General features: G+C 47.1%; 1 protein-coding gene and 1 long non-coding RNA gene across 9 annotated transcripts in view; one reads left to right on the forward strand and one right to left on the reverse strand.

Moving 5' to 3' along the window:
• Positions 1–24,920, reverse strand: part of AUTS2 (activator of transcription and developmental regulator AUTS2) — a 785,653-nt gene that overhangs the window by 709,630 nt on the left and 51,103 nt on the right. The gene's annotated exons all lie outside the window — the stretch shown is intronic.
• On the forward strand, positions 19,494–20,963 carry LOC137485585 (uncharacterized). The gene is made up of 2 exons (XR_011005382.1): positions 19,494–19,901; positions 20,442–20,963. It is a non-coding gene; the product is annotated as an uncharacterized lncRNA (long non-coding RNA).

Here is a 24,920-nt window from a genome sequence, read left to right on the forward strand (position 1 = left end):
GATTTATGTTTACTGCTGAGTTAAAGGTCAGGAATGGAGGCTTCCTCCCTTCCCCATCTCTCCCCTCCTCTCTTCCATGAAGAGACTAAGGCTGCATAATCTGCTGCGTTTGTTTTCATACAAGAGCTGCTTTTAAGCACTGCCCTGATGATCGCACAAGGGTAAGCAGATGAAATCCAATAAGTGGCTCTACAGGACAAGACACATGACGAGACAGCCTGCCAGACTCCTGCTCTAATGTACACGCTGAAAAGAAGCTTATGCAGAGCCTGGGTAAAGAATGCTTTGTTAGGGAACACAGGCAGCTCACACTGCAGTGTCTGTTCTCCATTAGCCATCCATTTAAAAACACTTCTGATTATTTTGGAAGTACTTGCATTGCCCTTTCTCGAACTCAATATTTGCAGTTAATTGCATAACTAGTGCAGTTGCCTCCAATTTAAAAGCACATTAAACCAAATTTTTATTTAAAACAGCCATGTTTCCATTCAAGCACTGAAAATGAGATCCACAAGACAGTGTTTTAAAGAAGACACCTCTGCTTCTGACAGTATACACGTGCACTTCCCAGTGCCTGAGTGACTCAAATATGACAGAGGACATGGCAATCCAGACCAGCACCTCCAGGGTTAAAGAGGAAACCAGACAACATGTGCTCTCGTGCAAAAATCTAATCTAAGAATGTACTGCACAACAACAGTGGGCAAGGGACTGTTCTTTGGTGGATAAAGCTGTCCCTGTGCTCATCTAAGCACCCTCCCACACCTTTTAGAGGAGGCTGTCTCCATCCTGGTCATTTATCCTGCTGGAGGCCAGACAACAGCCACGGAGAAAAGCAGATAATGGGAAAACAAATTTTATTTTGTATTTTTGAATGTCTGTTTATATAAAACATAACTATCAAACCTACCATCAGGATTTATGGGGTTTATTCTTTGCATTTATGGGAGTGTTTAACATGGGCAAGGCATAACCATGACTCTGACAGACCCTGTGCACCTCTGTCCCATCTGGGCGTGGGGCAATCGCCATTCTGGGCTTTCCAGACCCTCAAACCCCTGCTGTTCATGTGCCCTCTCCTCTCTCCAGCCTCACCTCCCAGCCAGCTCCTCAGCATTCTGCACACACAATCAGCCACCCCAGCAGTTCCTCCCTGCTGCAGCCTTTGAAAATCACAGCCAAACAAGTTTTATACAAGCATCATCTCAGGAGTCATAAATCTCCCCCTGGAAACTTGACTGAAGTGCTGACGTTACTGGCTTGGTAGAGTGATAAGTTTTGTGTTTACTAGTGCCCTGGTCTTTTCCCGTTTAAATAAAAAGTGCCCAAAATGATCAGCTTTCTGCATCCATATCAAGAATTATTTCTTCAGCCAGTTCAAGCTCCCCCAGCCTGTCTAGAAGCACCAGAATTGCATCAAATCTCACAAATACATGCAGGGAGGGCCGACATCAATGTCAACTGGCATGGCCTTACCGATGGCACTGCTGCCACCACCCGTGGCACACGAGGGGACCTGACCCCCAAAAACATAAACAGCACCAACACCCACCTCCTGCTCCCCTGTTATATTAGTAGCTAGTCCATTGACTTTGCTTCCCTTAAATACTCTTCAAAAGCTTCTAACAGAAATGAGTAGAAATCCTTAATTATGATACTGGATATTTTAATTCCTTTTAGAAAAAAAAGAGTAGCCTAGAGAAAGTCCAAGTATTGCATTTCAAAAGGATGCATTCCCATGAACTAATTAAGATTTAAACCATGACAAGCTGCAAGTATCTCAGCGTGCTCTATCCAAATGCAAGCACCAGACAGGCAAAGGACCTAAGAACAATTTGGAAATTACTTCTGGGAATTAAGAGAGTTGCATAATCTTATTTAGTTGTTGCTTTTGTCAATAGAAAGATATGAAATGCCTTGAATTTTCATGAGAGTCTGAGAGTAAGTGGGAGGAAAAAAAAAGAAAAATAATCAATAACCTAATCTATAATTTCATTGATGGTGAGGGTGACAGCTTGTGCAGGGCAGGGGAGGGTTTATTGTCAGAAGAATGATTTGCTCTTGAGACCCAAGGCTATCTCAATCCAAGTATATAAAGCTCTCAGTCAATGCAGAGAGGCTACGTGTGCCTTACCAGGGCTCAGGCTGATCTCTAATGTCCTGAAAGGATAGATTTGCAATAAAAATATGTGAAAACATTTAGAGACATTAAGTTTACAAGATGACTCTGATCCTGTGGATTAGTGTCGAGTCTGCAAGTGTGCTGAAGCCTGCCAGGGAGAATAAAGTAGTGTACTGTCCTTACACTAAGAGCAATTTAATTTGTATGTCCAGATGTTCATTTCAAGATTTTTATCCATTTTGAAGAGTTATATCTCCTTTGCCTTGGAATAAAAACATAATTATGTGCAAGCCATTTACAAGATTCCTGTGGCAAATATTCCTAACCCTGCTGGGTTATTTTAGGGCAGTGAAGCCATAGTTAATACAAGGGAGGAGGAATGTTTGACAGAAGTATTCAAATAAATAAAAGGACTCACTCAAAATGCATGTCAAAGCATGTGAAAACCTGAAGGTTACTGAAGCCCAAGAGATCCCTCCATCTCTTGCCAGGCCCCAAACTGTTGGGAAATGTTTCCAGCATCAAACTGTCCCACTTTGCATTTCTAAGAGGCTGAATCCCAAGAATAATAATGCACAGAAAATTGCAGCCCTTGGCTTTCCAGCCAGACAGTAATTCAGTGAACAATGCGGCCAGCCCATCAAAACATCCTTGCCAAGTTACACAAGTACCACTTGTAGGAAGAGCTTTCTACTAGAAAAAGAGACAGCAGAGGAGAATGTGCTGGCACAGAGGAGCTGATGGGAAGGGCTCCCTCCTAATGGGATGGTTAATTACAGCACCTCTCCCGAGGGGCCTGCTGGTGCCCAGGCACACGTGGGATGTGCAGCACGAGCAGGAGTGCTGCTCACACCAGGGATAAAGAGGGATGCAGGGCCCAGGACATGCCCCACGCCTGCCAGCACCCTGCCCTCTCCCACCACCCCCCTGTCAGAGGCTGGTGGGGTCCCTGGGGACGTTGCTTTGTCTGCATTCCAGGAGAGCACAGCCAAGCACAGTCCTGCAAAGCACCGAGTAAAAACCACCCCAAACAAGCTGCAAATTACAGCCCTTTGCTGAAAGTAAAAGGGCTTTGAATAGGCAGGGCACTGATCCAAAGGCTGCTAAGAAGCCTCCCAAGGACATAGGACATATTTCAAAAGGAAACAAAGGTAAGTGTTTTCTATTTTAAGTGTCACCTGCCCCACTGAGTCAAGTCCCTAACCCTTTGGGTTTATTTTTTTTTTTTTAACCTGAAGGTATTCATAGAGCTTCCCTAGATACTTTCCTCATTTCTGGCTATATAAACGCGGCTCAGAGCAAAATGCCTTTGTAATTCTGTACCACTGCTTCCCACTGCTCCAGAGCTCAGCTCCTAAAGCACACCTGCAGGGGCTCCCGGCTGGATCCAGAGCACTGGGATGGGGATGTCTGCTCCGCACCTCCCCAAGGAGGAGATGCAGAACACCCAGCCCACGCAAGGGCATTACCAAGGCATGTGGCCCGAGCTGGGACAAGCGCAGCAGGCTGTTCCCAGGGAGCTCTGTGCGTGATCCAGGATCACAGAGCGAGCACAGACACAGCTGGGATGGCCCGGCAGGGCCACTTCTCACCTCACACCACCTGGGCTCTAACACCAAGCCCTGCCCAGGGCTGCTGTTCAGCTGGGGATGGACAGTGACCCCTAAGCAAAGGGACCCAGCCCTGGTGCCACCACCAGCTGCTGTGTGACCAAGCAGCACAGTTGGCAACCACTGGTATCACCATTCCCACAGCAAACACTGTAAAGCACAGTTTGTTTTCCCCTAGCAAGGACACCAGAGCCTCGTTTGGGTGTTGAAAATAACCCCAGAAATCCAAAGCTAAATGCACACAGGCTTGAGCTGGGCTCCAGCCGAATCTCCAAAGGCTCTATTTGCTCCAAGATCACACCATTAAGCTTCACTACAAAGCTCCAAGGGTGTGTATTAATCACCTCTGTCTCTGGTGCAGTTTGGTTAATGACACTTCATGCAATCAGGGCCTCAGGTTGCCCTCACCTCTGGGAAAGGTGTTTATTTTAAAAGATAGCTTGAAAATGTGCCAGAATCACCAATTTCTAAACCACGCAGTCACCAGGACAAAGGCAAAGCAAAAAGAAACAACGTTGTATCTGGAACTTAGGAAAGACTGAACAGAACAAAATGCAATAAATATATTGCATTTACTTGCTGTTCCACTTGATTTTGTGCTCACTTTGGCTAAGATGAAATGAAAATGGACCCAAATCACAGCAGCCTTGAGCTGGCTCTGCTGTGCTGGGCTGCATTCCTGCACTGGAGCCCTCGAGAAGCAGGACACCCTCGGCCCCTCTGCTCTTCCCCCTGGAAATTCCATGCTGAGAGGCAGTACTGAGTGTGCAAGGAGGGTGGAAGCAAGGGAGGTTTTTGATCTTGCATTCAAAACCAAGCACGCTCAGTGCAGCAGATGTAATGCCTTGTCGGCTTGCCACCAAACCTTCGGTATTGTGACAATTTAAATTGGAATCTCAACAAAAGGGAAATCATCACTCAGGTGTCAAATAGAAGGTTTTCTTCAAGGCAACTATCCCTTTGACATGATAAGACCAATCCCCAAACAAAGGTGTTCAAAAGGAGTTTCTGAGAAATTCCCTTTCAGAAACATCAGCTGAAAGTAGCAGTGCTTTGATTTCAGGGTCAAATCTGTTTGGATCAAAACAACAAATTAACTCTTGTGCTACGACCAACATCTGAAACACAAAATACATCCTAAAAATGAGCACAGCCTCCTTTAAAGAAAACACAATTGTGCTAACACAGAAATAAAAATATCTTGGGAAACTGTCAAAGGAGCCATCTGGAGCCTCCCACCACAGCAGCAGCAGAAGGCACTAAAAGGTGCACAGCCACCTTCATCTTTACTGCCCTTCTCCAAAGCCCTCAGACACAGCTGAGGACAAACATCAGCACGTTTCTCTCGTGGCAGAGGAGAATCTGTGCAATCACACAGATCCAGCTAAACCCCCTGCAGCAGCGAGCCATCCCTGCTATCCAGTGGGATCGGGTACCACAGCCAGGCTCTGGTCTCCCAGAAGAGCTGGATGCTCTTTCCCTGCTGAGCACAGCCCACCCTGACCCAGCACGGCCACGGCTCCCTCCTTCCCCAGCACTGGGCTGGAAGAGATACAATTAAGCTCAACAACAGCTGCACTTTACAGCTGTTCCTTTCTAAAATACAGAGGGGTCTTTTTTTTTGTCTTTTTTTTTTTTTTTTTTTGTCTTTTTTTTTTTCCCTTCCTCTCTTTAAAAGTGGGATTGTGGGATTTTCTCAATAAATATTCAGCATCCTCACCAGAATAAAATGGGAGTGAAAGCAAGAACGCTTGCTTTTGGATGTGCTCCGTGCCTCTATTTTTCTATGTAACCTGCTCTAAAAGTATAATGATCAGCATTAAATCCAAGCTTGAAGGCACAGTGCTAAAGCCCAGGACAACAGTTACATTTCTGTGAGGATGAAGCATGAAAATTCAGTGACAAATCCATTTTTCTTATGCAGAGCTGTGGCTTCAGAGCATTTGTAAAGACAGAAGAGGCCAGCACTGGGAGGATAATAAAACTATTGGCTACACTTCTCAATCTCTTATGGGTAGCACTCCATCCCCTCTTATGGAAACAAAACAACAAAGTCCCCCAGAACAGAAAAAACTGCTATAAAATACTCCAGCATATTTCCTGCAGAAACACACACAAAGTAATCAAGTAATCCACTGCACTCTGTAATCATCTAAACATTAAATCACTACAGAAAATGCCTTATTGCACAGGAGTTTGGTGGATTCTCATCAACCAGCTGCCAGGACATATGGCTCAATATGTGGGTGATGGTATGGGAAAACAGGAGGAACCTCAGTCCAGAGACCATCACAAGGTTCCTCCAAGAAATAACAAAATTCCTTTGTTGATATTTAACAAGTATTGCAGTTTCCTCCTTTCTTCTGTTTCCCCCACGGTGCTGTGGAACCAGAGATATGCAATATTCCCCCTTGAGCGCTGCACTGGGCTGCGCACCCTTGGTGAACTTGCAGCGTGTTGAAAGTACAAGTGAGTCTTCACAGCACATCAGTTCAATGGACCAAATAATTCAATGGCTCTTCTGCTCCTCTAACTACAGAGGTTTAACAAACCCAGAGAACACTGCGGGGAAGCAAACCCCCACACTTCTCAAGCACAGCCTCTAAACCAAACACATCCATTTTCTAGGTGAGACCCCACCTGACCTTCCTACACAGTGCAGGTGCTCCTGACTCCTCTCTGCTGCACAAAAGCATTTCAGGGAGCACAGCTTCTGAGCCTTATATTGCACCTGATGCTACTCCAAGTCTCACTTGGGCAGCCCTGGCCACTGTCTAAGAGCCCCTAAAGCCCCCTGGAACCCCAGGTGTGCCACCTGCAGACATCAGGGCTCTCCATCTCTTGGGTCACACACACACAGAGTGCAGAAGGATGCTCAGGCAGTCGAGAGGTCAGGTTTACAGACATACAACAGATAGTCTAGGAATAAAGGCAGACTTAGGAGGTTAGGAAGTCATTCTCAGCTCTCTGACAGGCTGACTGTGAGATCTGACAGAAGCTGCATCCTTCTCATTTCTAAGGGGGATAACTTTGGGCAGCCTGGACTGTGGGAGTTTGTAAGTGTGGAGGGAAGGGAGCATCGCCCATGGGGAATTTATCAACAGTGCACCAACACAAACACGCCCAGCTGGGGCCTGGGTGCTCCTCAGTGGGCACATCTGAGAGCTCTGGCCCAGCCTCTTCCACCAAATCCAGCAGCAAATCAACAGCAATTAGAGCCCTGCTATGGAGGCAGGGTTTTAATGTGCTCTTCATTACCATTTATAGCTGTCTACAAACTGCAAAGCTGCACACATCCCACTGTCTGTGAAAGAACTGAACCATATGTCCTTTTAGAAATTTCTGATTACTCATTAATGGATAATAAAAAAAGCATTTAGTGTGAGGAGGAGGGAGTACCCCTAAATCTTACACAAGCCTGAGCCCCACTGGTGTTAATGGAAAAACACTGAATATCATTCAAGGTCAGAAGCTACCTGGAAAAAAAAAATAATCCCAAGAGAGTCTGGAGAGCATTTTTTCCTTCTCTTTTCAAGACCTGAGTTGTGCATAAAAAAAGCAACCTTTGTGCAAACCACAATGAACATTTGTCCAGCCTGAAATGCATCCCACACCCAGGAGCAGCAGCACACTCGCTGCAGGTTTGGCATCCAAAGAGAAGCAGAAAGCTGGGGCACGAGCCAGCACAAATGGACATCACTCCTTCCTCACAGATCAGAAAGAGCCTCAGTCTGGTCCTTCATCTATTCTGAAGCACTTTACTATTCCCTACTTCATACATCCAAACATGCAGCTTAATATTTAGAGGAAGATCCTACTAACAAGGTAAGAAGGAAAGAAGACTCCCTATGTATGAATTTATTCTGAAGATTTGTTTATAAATAATTCCACATGTGGATATTGCTCATTGCAGGGAAAAACCAGCTTGTTCTGGTTTAGTTTAACCCATCTTGGAGGTGTGAGACCCAATTCTCCTCTTTTTTGCATTCGTTTTATAGCGAATAAAACACCCAGTGACTGCAGAGTGACTGCTTAAATCAACCCCAGCCCCACAGGCCATCTCTAGCTATACCAGAGCAGTCACCAGTGCAGGTTGGCCTTCCCAGCACAATCTGCTCCATTTAAATCACTTCTGCTTTTAGCCTGATAGAAATAATCCCCCAACAGAGCTGACTTCACCCCTGAGTCACCCCAGCATGAGCCCAGAGCGCTGTGCTGATGCCAGCAGAGTCACTCCACAGGTACAGCCACAGCACCAGGAGGGATGGTGCCTGGAAACAGGACAGCAGCTGAGCCAGTGCCCCTCTGTGGGCCAGGAGAGCCCCTGGACCTCCAGGACAGCCCCTGGACCTCCAGGACAGCCCCTGGACCTCCAGGACAGCACAAGGGACAGCGGCTGCCTCTGCCACCCAGGTATGTTTTTGCAGCTCACTTAATCCCTGCTGAAATAAGATCACTGTTAAGGCTGGTGAAACAAGGACATCTTAAAGACTTATAAAGCACCTCTGCAGCCTGTCTTAGTGCCTTAATCAGCACACTGAGATCAGGAGACTCTGTTTAAGAGTTACTGCGTTACACTGAAATGTCTGCTCCGCTCTGGAGGGCAGCAAAGGCACCCCGATGCCTCCTGGCAGAAAGTTCTGTTTACTTCATGAATTTTTGAAGCTGCCTCATGAATTAATGCACAAAAATAACTTTCATAGAGTCCTCATTTACAAATGCTCCCTGGAAATATTGGTAGTATTTTAAACACACACCTAAAAATAAAGCAAGTGAACGTTTAAAACTCTCTTTTGGCAACAGCCTGGAGGAAGAAGCCCATGCTCACAGTGGGGTTCAGCACAGCAAGAAGCAATGTAAGGGCTGAACAGGAACCCCAAAAAAGATGGTTACAGTGCAGGAGCACGTGGGAGACAAACTCCACAGACACCCACAGGAGTATGGCCCCAAAGGAGACGTCCCATCCTCTTCTCATCCCTGTGGATTCCTGCCTCCCTCTGGTAAGGGTCTGGAAAAGTACTGGGCAAGGGCTGCACCTCAGACCTAGGGAGCACTAATTGGTCATGCCACCTTCTGTGAGACACTTGGAAAACACCGGGTCACCTGAGCCCCTCCTGCAGCAGGGACAGATAAAGAGCAAGACCACCAAGTTCTCCACATCTGGTCTTTCAGACTGGATCTCAGCTACAAGGTCCAGCCAGGTCTGCACAGGATGAAATATTTGACCAGCTTGCCCAAAACACCCCTTGCTCAAGACAAAGCAACGCTGAGGTTCATTTGTCCTGCCTGGCTGGCTCACACCACAACCAGCTCACATTGCTGTGATGAAGCCCTGGGTATTTTAGTCTGTGAGGCACTCTGAGATCCATCGGGATGAAAGGAGCTATATAAATGTAAATCATCCTCATTAATGTAAATTGTGGGACAATGCAATGTTTACAGTGAACAATCCCAGGGATGAGCTTCAGAGTGTGTATGTTTATGTATCACTTCACCAATGAAGAGCACAGTCCTCAGTGCCTGGTAGCTGGACACCAGAAAGACCATCCATGGAAGGTCCAGTTGGGAACTATCACACACAGCGACCAGGTCAGGCTCCGAGGGCAGCACCCATGGCCACAGAACATTCATCTCCCTTGAAAGACTTTCAACACCCCTGAAATCCTTCTCTTGCACAGTTGTCCACAGTTGGAGTTTCTCTGTAACTGCAGAAGGTTAATTAACATTTTTAAGATCACTCTTAAAAACCATGGTGACTGCAGTTCACACAACTTGGTTGCTAAAGAGGGAGGAATTCACATTCAGGACTGAAATGTGCAGCTACAAATCAAACTATGAGACACACTGGCTCAGACCCTACCCAGTATCCATGAGATCCTCCACAAATTATTCTACTGGTTTGGGGTAAGCTCTGAACCAGCTGCCTTGCTGGTTCAAAGCTGGCCCTTCTCTGCACCCATTTCCCAGCCCTCTCCACGTGAAGAGGTAACGCCAGCTCCTCTCCATGTTACACTCATCCCAAGAGAATACAGTCTTTCCTCTTGGATAGCTAAGCCAGAGCATCAAAAATGTGAAGAGACAACTTAATGCACAACCTAATTGCGTTCACTGGGCACAGGGAACATGACTTGAAGGTCCAGCTGAACCTTTGCTCAGGTCAGAAAGCATAAAAATCTGCAAGCCATGATGAAGCTGGAGGAGCAGGGCTGTCCCTTGGTTCTGCTGCACACCTACACCTGCAGGGGACGTGGCCAGCAGCCTGCATGTCTCTTAGGACACAACCACAGCTTCTGCAGAGTTTAGAATGGAGTTTGCCCTGTGCAGGTGGCTGCCAGAGCACCTGTAGAGCTGTATTTACAGTAATGCTAATGGCAGGCCAGGTTCAGTGCTGGGAGCTGTGATGGGATGAGCTCCCAGAACAGCTCTGGGCTTGCACTAACCCTGCAGAGTTTGCAGGAGCACAGACACCCACACACGTGCACAGAGGTGCACACAGGACACACACACCCAAAACGCCTGCCCAGTCTGAACCACAACTGCTCCAGCTTAATCCCAACCTGCAAAGAAAGAGCAACTCATCATATTTAAATTTCAGCCTTTTTCTTTTCTGTGCTTTTGTTTCAGTATTTAGAACTTCAACTAACAAAGCAACAGACACAATGCCATCTCCTTGGGAAACACATACTCAGCTCCTTCCATCTGCTCCTTCCCCAACCCTTTTGTATTCTGCAAAGCAGATTGTGCTGTGAAATATTAATACTTTGCTCTTCTATCATTATTTCCAACCCTGAATCTCAAGGCTTGTTCCCAGCTTCTGTTCCCCTTACATTTTTTCCAGGGATCACAGCACTCAATGGGTTATGTTACTGCACACTGTACCACGTCTGAGTGGAGCTTTCATAAAAAGGTGGAAGCAGTCCAGAAGCAGCTTCTAGGGAGCCTTCCATCTGCAGCAGCATTTTATTTAGACAGCAGAGGGGAAATTAGATCCCTGTGTTGCTGATTGGCTTTGGGAGTCAACTCTTCAGTTGTGTAGGAGGAGTTAATTTACACCAGAACAGCGGTGCCGCGCCGGAGCTCCCCGGGGCTCTTGGGGAACAATGATTGTTCAGTTCAGGGCAGCGCTGAGCTCCCTGAACTCAACTGATGCTTTTGCTCTACATTTCTTTGAATCTGACTCTGTGCTATTTAATCTGTATTTCTGCTCCATTCTGACTAACCACGCCGATTTATTCCATGTGCTTGCTGAAGAAGATTTTCTTTAGCATGGGAGAGTGGTTACAACAGAGCACCATTCAACAAGTCTATTTCAGTCCAGCTCTGAACCCCTTTTCTCCAAATGTTCCAGCAAACATATCTGTAAGCAGGAATTTCTGTGATTGCAGACAATTTAAATAAAGAGGAGTGCACAGAAAAGGCAACCCTGAACCAGGGTCTCACCTAGGTTGCCAAACTGACACTCAGATGTTTGTGCCCAACAGTGGGGACAGTTTGCTCTTCTCCAAGATGCTGGACTTAAGGACATTTCTTCTTCTGAGTACCTACCTGGAGCAGAGAGATGGCTATGCAAGCCCAAACCTACTATGTTTTTTAAGGCCACATATAAACAGAGCTGCAAGGACAATTTCTCAGTGCCATTTCCAGGTTTTGTTGGATCTGGTGGTAAATTAGCAACAGGCTTACTCTTCTTCTAGGAAAAAAACATTATGGCTACCAAGGCCTTAATGAAACTTCACATTAGACAAGTTACGCTTCATCTGCCTCCTGCTCAGTTGGGTAAGACAGGCAGCATCTAAAAGGTAACCCCGCCCCACAAGAAAATAAGCTTTTCCTTTCTCAGGCTGTTGTTAAAAATAGCAGCAAACACGAAGAACAAGGGGCACAGCTCCAGAGAGCCCTCCATTCCTGTCCTCCGTGGAGACAGGGAGTCCTGAGGCAGAGCTGGAGAGGTTCCCTGGAGCAACGACAGCCCCGTGCCACACAGCAAGGCGTCCTGGCCAGGTTCCACATCAAACACATGCTCTGGAACAAGGGTGAGAGCACAGCTCAGCCTGGGACGTGCCCAGGACTGGCTTGGGTACCGCTGTGGAGCCAGCACCCGGCATCCCCAGCGAGATGATGCCACGGGAGCTCATCTGCCACCACTCCTATTTGCCAACCCAGGCATGTGGCAAACCCACTGCTGGCCTGCAGCAGTCACAGTTATGGATGTTTATGTTTTTGCAGCACCATAAGTCACCTTGGAATGTCTGGCATTAAGCAGGATAATTTAGCAGGTTTTTCCAGCGCCTCGGATTCCTCACTGCTGAGGTGTAATGGCCCGAGTCCCTCAATAACTATATTTTTTCCTATTCACCTAAGGTCAGAGAGGGCCACTTAACCTTATTATTTCAAAAGGCTCAAATCTTTGACAATTATAAACAGGAGAGTAAAAACAAGAGCTAAATTTGTGTAATACATTACTTATCATTCCCCAGCCTCTGAATCCAAGCAAGAAAGGTGAAGGTGGCTCTGACACCAGCTTCCTTATCCAGGGCCTGGCTTGAATGGGATCTACAGAGCTAATGGTGGGAACAATCAACATCAAAGGCTGCTCCATGATGTGGATCCAAGTGGGTTTGTTCCTACCACACTTCCAGACTTCACAAATGCTCTTCCAAGGCAAAGCTGAGGTAATATGGGGAGAAGTCTGCAAAGATGTTAACAGAGGAACAGACACAAGATCAGTTGCTGCTGATACATTCTCAATGATCCTGTCCCAAGGGCCCAGCACCTCCTGGCAGCAAGTCTTTGCTGATCTTGCTGCTGTGGACTCCCCTTGCAGCTGACCACAGACCACGTATCCCGTAACAGAAACTTTCTGCTGCAGCCTTGTGGGAATCCAGGACATCCCTCTGGCTGCCCTGGCTGTCTCGAGACCCTGGCAGGGGGCTCGGAGACCTTGGCACAAAGTAAAAAACACCTGTGGCTTTGATTTTAGCCCGTGGAAAAAGCTGCCAACTCTGTATGAGGAATTACAAGCCACAAGGGTTTGAGTGGTGTGGTAGCTAAATTAACACAGGGTGAAAAAGTAGAATTTTGGGATTTTTAGAATGTGATTCAGGGGTACAAGATGGAGGGATTTGGGCATGTCCTGACCTTCTTCTCCTTCTCCTTGCCCTCCATGTCTTGCTGTGATGGTGACACTTTTCTGTTGGTTTAAGGTACAGACACACTGTCCAACAGGAATGACAGACATTGGCACGTTATTGTAAACATGGCACACGGAGTTTTTGGTATAAAATGTGAACACCGCCCTGAGGGCAGACAGAATGCCATGGCCAACCTGCTGGACAGAGCTCAGCAGGGCAGAGAGAGAATGTGATAGATTAGGGAAAATAAACAACCTTGAGAAGCTCATCCTACGCATTCCAGACTCCTTCTCTGGCTGCACGGGCTGGGAGAACAAGGACTTTTACACTCTTGGGGTCACCTCGACACCCGGACCCCAAGACAGCCTCTTCTGATATTTCCTTGCACAGAAAATCCCCAGTCACTGGCAGTACTTGCACTGCAATTAAAACTTGAACAGGCAGTGGCACACCCCTCCTGAGCATCCTTCACTTGTGCCCAGCCAGTGTCCCTCTCCAGGAAAAGGAGTCCTGCACAGCCCCTCAGTTGCTGAGGGAGAAACAGTGCAGAAATCCCTTTTCCAAAAGAGTCAGTGATAAATGCATTTGGACTGGGCCATGCCCAGCTTGTGCAAAGGCAAACAGGAAGAAAAAAAATCACTGCTGGATCTACACGATGAGGAATTTTTAAGATAGGTAACGACGATTCCAAACCTCCAGCTGCAGAGAGGCACCGCTTGGGTGAAGCAGCACTGCCTGGGCACAACTTCATGAGCTTCCTTTGCACTAAAGAGACAGGCAGAACAAATCCCTTCTTAAATGCCATCCTGCAACCCATTTCAATACCTAGTGCTGGAAGATGAAGCTTCCGTCAAGCCAGTCAGGGCTGAAATATTGTTTATTGTACCTGAAAATTAATTTCATACCTTTTGGGGCATCACCAGATTGTTCAATCACTGACTGTGCACATGAACCTGCAAGTTTAGTGGCCAATTTTCTTCAGGCGTGCACTAAAGTGCACCCACGTAGTTAAGATCAAATTCAGCCCATGGTGTTGGAACATTATGGTACATAACTCAACAGAAATGTCAGACCTGCGACTGTTAAAGCATAATATTTCCAGTGCACCACCACAAATTTACACAGCACAACACTGCAACCCTTCGTAGGTATACAATGGTCCAGGAAGCCAGAAGAATTCATTTTTCATCCATTAGATGAGAAGCTGGTGTGAAGTTTTCCCTCTGGATCAGCCATGGGCTGTCAGTGCAAGGAAGATATCCCAGGGTGTACACGTGCTGTTCACAAATTCAGCCCCTGAATTCAGATGTAGGATAGGAGGGCATCCTGACCAGACAGCTACAGCAACCCAGGAGTGCTGTACACTAGAGGACATCACACATACTTGGCCAAAGTGTCCCACATTTATTTGTCAGCAACAGACTTGGACTGTCTCCAGTGGTTATAGTGGCAGGTAACCACGAGGTCACGGTGCCTCTGCTGGGTTACAAAGGTCTAGGGAAGAGAGGAGGTCTGACACTCAGCCATAAATCTGCGGTAAACTTACTGACTCCCCACTGTTTCTTCTGGGCAAACATGTTTAAAAGCAGGTGCAAAACTGAGTTTTAAAAATAAATATTAACTGTCAGAGTTCACAGACCACAAATTTACCCTGTTTCTTTTAAAGTAAGTATAAACACTGAAAGTGTTTATTCAGGCTTGCTTGCCCACGTCCATCATAAGAAACATTGGGATGTGAGAAATATCAGTGCTGAGGAAAGATGCATCCATGTTTTCTGGGCCAACAGACCTGCTGCTTTTTGCCAAAGCCTTCTAGAAAGCCAGTGAGTCAAGGCACTGAAACCCTCAGTGAAAAGAGGGATCACTTCAGGGCACCACTGAAAGCCACCATCACCAGACACAAGCATGCCTCAATGCTACCCCTCAAATCAACCCAGCACTGCCAAGATGAAGCTAAGTTTCCCCAGAGCAAGCATTTCTGATCCAACAGTCCACCAGGAACGGAGCTGCTGCCTGGCTTGAGCAGGCTGATGTACAACTATCTGGTGGCAATGGCTTTGGGTCACTGCAAGCCACAACAGTGAGTGTGTACATAAATAACACCTGCCCAAATGTGTATTTATACAGAGCAAAGTAATAGCTCCATCAGACCTTTACATTCTATCAGCCAAATAATATGAGTTTTTAAAAGCATTTAGTACTTTTAATAGGCATTTTAACAGCTCTCATAACTCAACTGCATCTTTGCTGTAAATCACTTGACAGTTGAATACTCCACTATATGATCTAATCCCCTTCAGCATTTCAGAAATGAAGAAAAAAACCTTCCTAGGGTTGTTTAGGAAGGCAAACAACTTTGCTAGGTGCTTGTAATGGGAGAAAAACCAGCCAGGCAGGGGCCAGTTAAACCCATGTGCCCTGCTTTGTGTGAGCACAGAGGCCAGTGCTGAAAGGAGCTGGTCCAGCGTCACCGAGGACAGTCCTGCCAAAGAGCCCAGAGACACCCAGCCCAGCAGGAGGAACTCTGAGGCAGCAGAGAGGAAACAGCTCAGGCTCTTCTGAGAGGCTGCCCCCACTGCAGCAGCACATCCAGGGCTGGTAGCAGGGGCCTTTCTCCCCCGGGACACGGGGCTGGGGGGTCACACACACCTGAGCCACCCCACACACAAAGGGCAGCAGGTCCTGACCCAGCAGCTCTGTGGAACCCCTCCCTGCTGCCAGGCAGGATCAGGGCACTTAGCTTCAACTTGGCATTTGCTGAGGGGACAGGAACCCACCCACATCCCCTCGCTGACAAACAGGAGTCATCACGTCCCAGCTCAGCAAGGACAGAGACCAGCTGAGGGGAGACACCGAGCAGATGGGAGAACACGGACCCGCTGGGGAGCAGGGGTGTCCATACACAGTCCCACATGTGGGCATGAAACACTGCATTTGGAGCATCCAGCCTCCATCTCCCCTCACCTCCCCCTAACGTGGTGGGTTAGATCCTGACAGTCCCCATCCTGTCTCCTGCCCCCAGAAGGAAGGCCCAGTTCTTGCATTCTCTTATATATTTCAAAGTGCATAGACAGAGGCAGGAGAGGCAATTAAGTCTAGATGTAGGTAGAAAGGAGATCTGCAACAAACCAGTGTTTAAGAAACACTGTCTCAAATGAGACATTTCACTCTGTTTCACTCTGCCTTTATGATCTCTACACCGATGAGCTCTTTAAAAAAACAAATACACACAGACTCTTGCTACATACATATATCTCCATCCAGATGAATGCTTTGGTTCACTTAGCAGAAGTTTTTCTTGGCTGTAAAAGATGGCAGGCTGGAGAGACTGAATGAGCGTGGGGAAGAGCCGAGACAGCTGGATCCCAGGCGTGTGGAGCCTGGACCAGCTCCGTGGAAAACAAGGAGCAAGCCAGAGACAACGCAGAGAGACTGACATCATGCAGGGCCCGGCATGGACAGCCACAATGACACAGTGGGTGTACCACATCGGCCAAATTTCCTTAAATAAATGCTTGGTGAAGCTCCTGCAGGCTTTGAGTATGGATTTATTCTTCCCCCCTCCCCAAAGCACGTAATGCCTAAGAGACAAAGACGTCAGCTGCCTCATTTTGTTCATAGCTTGTACCTGCAAGCACTTCCCCAGCTCTCCAGAACTGCACAGAGTCAAATTTGCTGTGCTGGGATCTCTGGCTGGGTCTGCTGCCACGAGCCTGGATGGCAGAGCAGGCAGGAGCCTGGCAGTGAGGTGGGGATGAACACCCTGTGTCCCCACACCTGGCAGTGCTCCTGGACACGCCAGGACTGTCAGACTGGCCACCCCACTGTGACATTGTCCATGCATGGCTTTGGTTCACCATGTGCCAAAATAATGCAGCCAGCCCCATGCTTGCTCAATAACAAACACCCCTGGAGCCGCTGACAAATCCTCCTTGCAAACCCTTCCTCGAGGCAACTTCTGCCCCAGTTCTCCCTGCACATCTGAACATAACATGGGCAGAACCTTTCAGGCTGGAGAGCATCCCTCAGCTTGACCCCAAGCCCCAGTAAACCAAATCATCACATCCTGGTGAAGCACAGAGGAAAACAACAGAAAAACGAGCAAGAGAATCTGCCAGGACAAAGCAAGGCCCCACAGAAAATCTTCCTCAGCAGGCTTTTTCAGGCAAAGGAAGGAGGTGAAATACTAAAGGGTGGAAGAAGGTAAATTATCAGAGTTGAGACATTTCAAATGACTGTTCCCTGCTGCGTTCAGCAGCTTTCCTTGATGGAGTCACTAATCACTGTAGTTTACCGAATGACCTTGTTGTGGCCATCTCATCTTCAGGGGACCACAAACTGCAGCAGTCCCTGGTGCAGGGAAATGCCTTTTGGGCTGTGCTAAATCACACCGAATGCTGACTGCAGACTGTCAGGACGGAGCAGAGGACAGCCCACTTTGGGGTAAAATATCTCCACAGAGGTGTTCCTCCTGTCCAGCACATACTGCAAGCTTTGTACTCCAGGCAGAGGTGGAGAGACTGGGGCAGAAACCTTCCTGTACATACATTTAAAATACTGGCTGCCATAAGCTGGAAAAATGCTATAGAAAAATTAAATATTTACTTCTTCTGTTTGTTAATATATTTCATTAGTTACTCAGCTGTAACAGTCATTAAAATGCTGAAAGGGAACTTCATGTAAATTCATCACTAGCCTGGGAATACTCCTGCATTTGTGAGCAGGCTGCATGCTGCAGCAGAGCTTGGAGCCTCAATTTCCCTACAGGAAAGGCCAAACGTCTGGTTCACTCACAATTTACAAATGATTATTTTTCTAATTAATCATTCATCAAAAAACACAAATAGCAACAGGGCATGAAAGGCAGTGCTGGCGTTAACAGAAGGCAGAGTCAATCCACCACAGCCTCACCCTCAGCTGCTTGCAGGAGAGGCCCTCCAGTGCTGTACCTCCAGTGGCTGCAGGGAAGGAGCTGGGGAAATACCCTCTGTTCTCCCCAGTTACCATAAGGAAAGGGATGATGTATGTTTCTGTAATGCCAAACCTCATCTGTGTAAACTGGAGTCGCAACAGGTCTGTGAAACATATTGGGAGCTAAACATGATGATGGTCTCAAACAGGCAGGTTGGGATCTGGGGATGAGGAAAGGAGGGGCAAGGCAGAAGTGTGGGAGGAGAGAAACTTCAGCAACACAATGCACCAAGGCTGGAGAGACACACAAAAACAACCCTGGGGGAAAGAGGCCACAAGAGAGATGGCAGAACAAGGAACAGGGACTTGCCAAACGCCTTCCCTGGCTCTCTGTAGCAGTGACTTGGCTACAGCTAACCCAGCACCCCGTGGGGCCACCTGGACCCGGAGGAGGTTGGTCCTCTCAGCCCTCGTGCTCCCAGACCACTGAAATATGACTGCAAGTGCCAATGCACTGACCCCTTTTTGCCTTAGGTTGGATTAAGGATCTCTGAAACCACAAGCAAATCCTCTGACTATATGATGTGTCTGGATATCACCTCTGCCAGTGTTCAGAGTTTGACCTGCAGCCCTCTGTGCAGCTCACTTGCCAAATGGCTTGCAGAAGAAGACAACATATCCACACGCCTGGAGTTTGAAAACAACCTGTAAATGCACAAGACTTTCACCTTTCCACACCAATTCTCTGTTCTCACCATAGTTAATCCAGGCTAGATGTTTCCTGTAGCCCAAGGATAGCTGTTTGAAAGGTGTAGCTATTTCCAGGACCCCTTGTAACTATTTCCCCTTGTGTAACTATTTCCAGGACCTCTCCTTGCTTTGGCTCTGCCTTGGCTCAGGCTGCTGGCCAACCTCTTGCCAAGACAACAACTCCTCAAAAGGCAGTATGAACTGGTAAAAGCAGGCAGCAGCATGATATTTCAGCCTTGCTATAGTCTCCTGCTGCTTTTTATTACACTTCACAGGGCTAGGCTTGAACCATATAATCACATTTCAAAGAGACTGCAGTATTGTTGGCAGTTGCTTCATTCTTGACCACTGAGATTGTGAGATCTGTCCTTGCTGCTCTGAGAAAGAGAAGATTTCCTCCTTCCAGCTATTAATTAAACAAACGTAAACCCTACAACACAATAACAAAGCACATCCAAGATAACCAGGACTTTTGCAGGATTGGCTTTTACTGAAGCTCTGCCAGTGCAGCCTCTCCATGTGTTGTTGCACAGGGGTGGCAAAGCAAAACAAGCCCAAAACAGGGAAATTATTCTCAAGAGCAGAATACGCCATACACCCTAATATATATCATTCCCCAGCACCCTCAGATGAAGCAGTGATCTGTCCTGTGAAGAGAGACTCTTGAGGATGACATAAAGCTAATGAGGCAAGTGGAGAAGAGCCTGTAGCCCAACTCCTGCAGCTCTAGTGGATCTGTCCCGAATGGAGTTACCAGGTTCAGATCAAAGTGGGCTCTCAAATGGCCAAACCTTGGACCTTAGGTTGGTTCTCAACCTAATTCTAACACCCTCGAGAAATTTCCACTGACTCTGTGGATATGCCAGACACAACAGTGGGCAGGAGGGATGGTCACCTCCCCAGAGGGCAGCATCACAGCCAGAACTTGGGAAGCCCTGGATGAAAACCTCAGGTCACTGATCCCTTCACGTTCCAGGTACTCGAGTACAGCACTGGGGCCACTGCGTGTTGAAGACGCTGGGACAGGAGGATCTCCTGGGAAGGAAGGACCACATAAGCTGCTCAGAGAGCCAGAGAGCCAGAAAAGGATTTCCTTAGGAGACAAAATAGGAAATCCTGAGCTTATCAACAACACATACAGCACAATACCCAGCAACCTCCCAAGACAGCATTTTACTTAATGGCATGAACTCAGCAAAGCTGAGCAGTGACAGTGCCTGCAGGGAAGATAGAGCAGTGGCACACACCCCAGTTGCTCCCATGGCACCTCTCCAAGGGCCCAAATCCACACAGCAGCAGAACCAGCCTTGTAAAACCCTGCCTGCACGTTACTGATGGCACAGGAGGAGCTGCAAGAAACACAAATTCAAGCATAGTGTAAGAAGCAAATATTTGTGCAGCTGTGGAGGACAACCAAACCCACCTTCCTACAGCCCAGTAACATGCAAATATGGGCTTCAGACTTGCCATGTGGGAGGAGAGAACCACTCCAGCATTTCTATCCATTGCTGGACAAGTCAAACAAGAAACTCAATCCAGCCACCAGCATTTCAACATGGAAGTCCTATATTGGATCATAAGCACTAAATGAGGGCCGAAATCCATATAAACAGAAGCCACTGATAAGAAAGGATCATGGGTTCCAACTTTTTCTGGTTGTTGGCCTCTTTTCTCCATTACTTGCATTAGTATTTCTGTGAAGCACCCACTGCAACAACTGTAACTCAAAACATTTACAGGAGGTAGAAAACAATTCAGAATGAAGTCGCTTTGGGCCTCAGATTTGGGCACTTTTAAAGGTTTTATTACTAGGCAGACTTCTCACAGGAAAACTATGACATAAATGACGTGTCTGAGTATTTTTTCTAAGTGAGAGTATTTCCTGACATTATTTTCTTGTGTTTATGTTCTCTCCAGTGCATCCTATTATAGCAAATCTGTTTGGAAGGGCTCCATTCCTAAAGATGACGCAGGCTCCAGGAATGCCTTCTGCCCAAGCAATATTCCTAAAGAAACCCGTCGTACCACTCGTGCTTCACGATAATCAGATGCACAGGGGCACTACATAAGAGCACCAACACACTGCAGACTGGGCTATAAATACCCAATTATTTCAGGGTTTGAATCTACCATTTTTTCTAGCCTATTTAGCAAGATCAGTTTCTGACCCAAGATCTGCATTTACGCAAGAGACACCCCCATCCAAACTCCATGCTCAGGGACAGAGTGCTGAAAACCAAGATGAGCTCTCTATGAACATCTCCAGTGCTCATTCCAGTTCTCCAAAAACACAGCTAACCTACTCCCTGAAGGAGAACATGGTAATCACTCATACCCTTTATTTTTAGCTTTGTTCTTCCTTCAAAGCCCAGCGAGATACGTGGAGTTTTGCAGTGTGCAAAGAATCCCTGCTCATGATTAACATCTATGTGAATAATAGAGCTTTAATCTGGTTTCAGTCAGTTACCTACTGCTTCAGCAGTTTAACATCATGTGGGAGCAAGAGCAGTGAGGCTATCCATCCAGCTTTCAGATAACTCAAAGTAGTACTACAAGGCTTAATTAATTGAGATCACCAGATGAAAAATGCCATAATATAAAAAAATCTCATCATATAAAAGGTAAAACAAGTGCTGATGCTCAGGCAGTCCTGAGATGGGATGCTACATGGAAATCTCAGACAAAACTCCAAAGAGAAGGGACTGAGAATCATCTGCCTGTAAGAATTGTGTTCCTCCTGCTCCAGCATCCCACCCTCAGCTGGGTGATGGGTCTGAAATATAATGGCAGGAACACAAGCAAAGTTCAGTGTTTTAATCAGACACCTATCTTCAAGCCCAATCTTCCAGTAAACCCAGTGTGGACTGAGCTGCTCCTTTTCAAACAGCACAAGGGTGAAGGCAGCACAGGCAGCAGACCCACCTCTCAGACCATGCACATGCTTTCTGTCATTGCACAGGTGGTCTTGGTGCCACCAGTCCGGGCTGAACAGAAGCAGAGAGGGAAATATAATTCATGCCACACTGTGATATGACTGCAGCTCATTCTCCTTCCCTGTGTACCTTTCCCACATTCAGAGAGGGGCTGAACTAAAGCCAGCCAAAGTCACTGTGAGAGCAAAGTATCAAACCTGGCATCTCAAAGGAAATCAAACCCTGCTGCACCAGTTCCTGCTTTCAGCATAAATCAAGTGAGAGAAACAGCCAAGCATCTAAAGATGCTTTGAAAGGGCAGCTTGGTATTTTCCAGGCCTCCCTGGACATAACTGACCCAAAGAAGGTTGCTGGCTGCACCAGCCAGTTACCCTTTGAGCAGTGACCATCTATCATCCCAAGTCATTCAGCCATGAGTCACAGCTGTGCTCAGACATCTGATCCAGATTCTGTTGGAGTAGTAGGCAGACTGCAAAAATCATTTTCAACTCGCCCTCCTCATCACGTAAGCCAAGCTCTCTTCTCCACTAACTTCTTACTCACCATCTTTTCTCCTCCTCTACGCCCACATCCTCAAGTGCTCAGAGGCAGTGATGGCTCTCTGTGAGGCCGTTCTGATCCATTTCTGTAAGCCCTGCACAGACTCCTGGCACTCCAGCAGGCACCGAGAGCTCCCACAGCTCTCACACCATCCTCACACAGAAATGCCTGAACCACCAACAGCATTAATTACCCACAGGGACACAGCTCCAACCCAGGGCACAGCCCCACAGGCTGGCAGTGCCTCTGTCTGTGCCACCACAGAGACACAGAAACACTTAGGCAGGAAAAGCCCTTTGAGAACATCCAGTCCAACCATTTCCCCAGCACTGCCAAGGCCACCACTAACCCAATTCCACAAGTGCCACATCTACACATCTGTCAAATCCCTCCAGGGATGGGGACTCCATCACTGCCCTGAGCAGCTGTGCCAGGGCTGGACAACCCTTTTGGAGCATCCTGACCCCTTGCACTCACCTGCCTGCTCACAGCACCACTGTCCAACACCACTTCCCAAACTCATGGGACACAGCTCCCAATTAAATCCAGGCAAACCTTTCTAGACACTGGGCTGGGTGACATACTCCTATCTACTCTCCAGTTCACAATATCAATGTGATACTGATTTTTTTTCCCCAAGTATGTATTTAGGCATAATATATTTTAATGGCAAAAAGATGCTTTGTTCCATAGGGGATGTGCGTGTGTGCGTGCGTGTGTATTTGATTCCTGTGCTTCAAACAGATCCAGGAATGGAATTTCATACTTTCATAAAATTAGGAACAGATGTTGTGGACTGTTTAAACCAGCAGAGAAAATAACAAGAGGAACACTCCAAGGAAGGTGACATGAAAAAAATGCTGAACATTGCAGGAAAATGGAAATACAATAATGACTGTGGGACTTCTGGGACACATGTGTCCATGCCACAAATCCCTCAGGAAAGACAGCTCCCAGCTCGGGCACACTGAAGTTTCTTCTACATGAGCTAGAGAGAGAAAAGTAATAGATAACAGCAGCCAAATATAAAGTACATTTATCTTCTAGTACAACGGAGATGCAGTTCACCTGAAAATATAAATCATGGCACATGCAAAGAGAAATCCCTTCCTTTTCTATCAAGTTTACATCAAAATATTAAAACCAATGAAAGGTTGAATTATGTTTGCCTGCTGCTTCTCTCGTTACTCCTTTCTGGCAGGTCCCTTGGCTGGGACAGTGGGGTTTCCTGGGAAGCTGAGGCACCATCAGGCTGCCAGCAACACACCAGGCACTTATGTATTTGTTCAGCGTTCTGTATTTCCATTCCAGCTTTCAGAAGTGATGGAAACCTCTCCTGCTGGCTTTCAGTGCCCTGTTTGCTATCACAAGGTCTATCTGGGGCCGAACCCAAGCCAGAATCCTTTTGGAAATGAACACGTTCGGAATGAATGCTTGCATCTCTCTTTCCCATGCTGGCTCGGGGGATACCTCACCTGGAAGGAAAGGTACCACATTTCCATAAGGACAGACACTGCTCAGAGGGTCAGGAGTGCTTGCAGCCTCTCTCTTCAGCTCCATACAGCACTGCATGGTGCCACTGCCATTGTCACCCCCCTTTTGCAGAGCATTATGCTGAGCTACCGAGGACATTGAACAATTTTTGCCTCTGGTCACAGAAATAAGGGCAAGAACGGGACTGGAATTCAGAGCTCGAGCTCAGATCCTGCCTCACACTTCCTGCACACAGAAGAACCCATATTGGACTTGCAGATCACACATTTGCATTGCAAAGCGAGGAGCAGTGCATAAATGCCTGTATGTACAAGCAGATGTGTATTCAGTAGGCAGATCTTTGGAAATTCACCACATAACATTCTGTCTACAAGTCAAAAGCCATCTCCAATTGCTAAAACTTAAATCAAAACACAAGTTGCTACAATTCATAAGGAGCTTAATATTTATTACCATGTATTGCAAGCGTGCAGCTATGAAGAAAGACTCCCTTACTGTCTCCAGTGATTATTCAAGGGACTGGGAAAAGAAAGAATAGCCTTTGATAATAACAAAAAAAAGCAAGTGTGGAGAAAGCAATGTATTAAATCCTTTTCACAGCCAAGAGGCCAATGAAAATGCTATATATTTATAAAGGAAATGAAAACCTGTCAGGGACAAAATGAACTGAATAACAGAGCTGGGGCTGAATAAAGATAAGCAAGAACTCAAGAACGAAAACCACCACCGGGGTGGAAAATGCAGCATGCTCTGCATCCCTGGGAAGAGAGGTCTGAATGGATGTACCCATTTGGGTACAGGTCAGAGGGGAGCCCCCAGCCACTCCCTTCTTCTGATAATCTGCACGCCAAGTGAGGTCAGCAGGTGTGCTGCTCACAGGATGGATGATGCTGAAACACCTGGAGCACCTCCTGTGCCTTCCCTGAGCAGGGATGCAGGGGAAGAGCACCCTGCAGCTCCCCGGAGCAGTGGGGTGCTCAGGACACAGCACCAGCGTCTGCAGAGCAGCAGTGCAAGAGCCACAGTCACCCGGTCCAGGCTGGGTGAGCTCTGGTTTCACATCCTGGAGCTGTCCCCACCCCTCTGCTGAGCCCTCCAGGGGTTCATGGCTGCAGCAGCCTTTGGGCAGCAGGAGCTGCAGGGGCAGGCATCAGCTCCCAGCCCAAGGGAGAGGATGCAGCCTTCAGGATACAGAGACAGAAAACCTCTAATTTCCCCCAGAAAAAATACCCACAGAGCAAAGATCTAACCTGTATGGGCTGGTCTGAATTCTAATTCCACAACTGGAAGAGCTGGCCCATGATATTTTTAAATTCTTGATGTTAAAAGACTACTTGAAAAATCACTGGGAAATAGAACAATTCATGAAAACTCACAAAAAATACAACAGTTATAAACCCTATCTTGATAGAAACAAGGCTTGTTAGTG

The sequence above is a fragment of the Anomalospiza imberbis genome, chromosome 20 (assembly GCF_031753505.1).
Source record: "Anomalospiza imberbis isolate Cuckoo-Finch-1a 21T00152 chromosome 20, ASM3175350v1, whole genome shotgun sequence".
In the NCBI taxonomy this organism is placed as follows: domain Eukaryota; kingdom Metazoa; phylum Chordata; class Aves; order Passeriformes; family Viduidae; genus Anomalospiza; species Anomalospiza imberbis.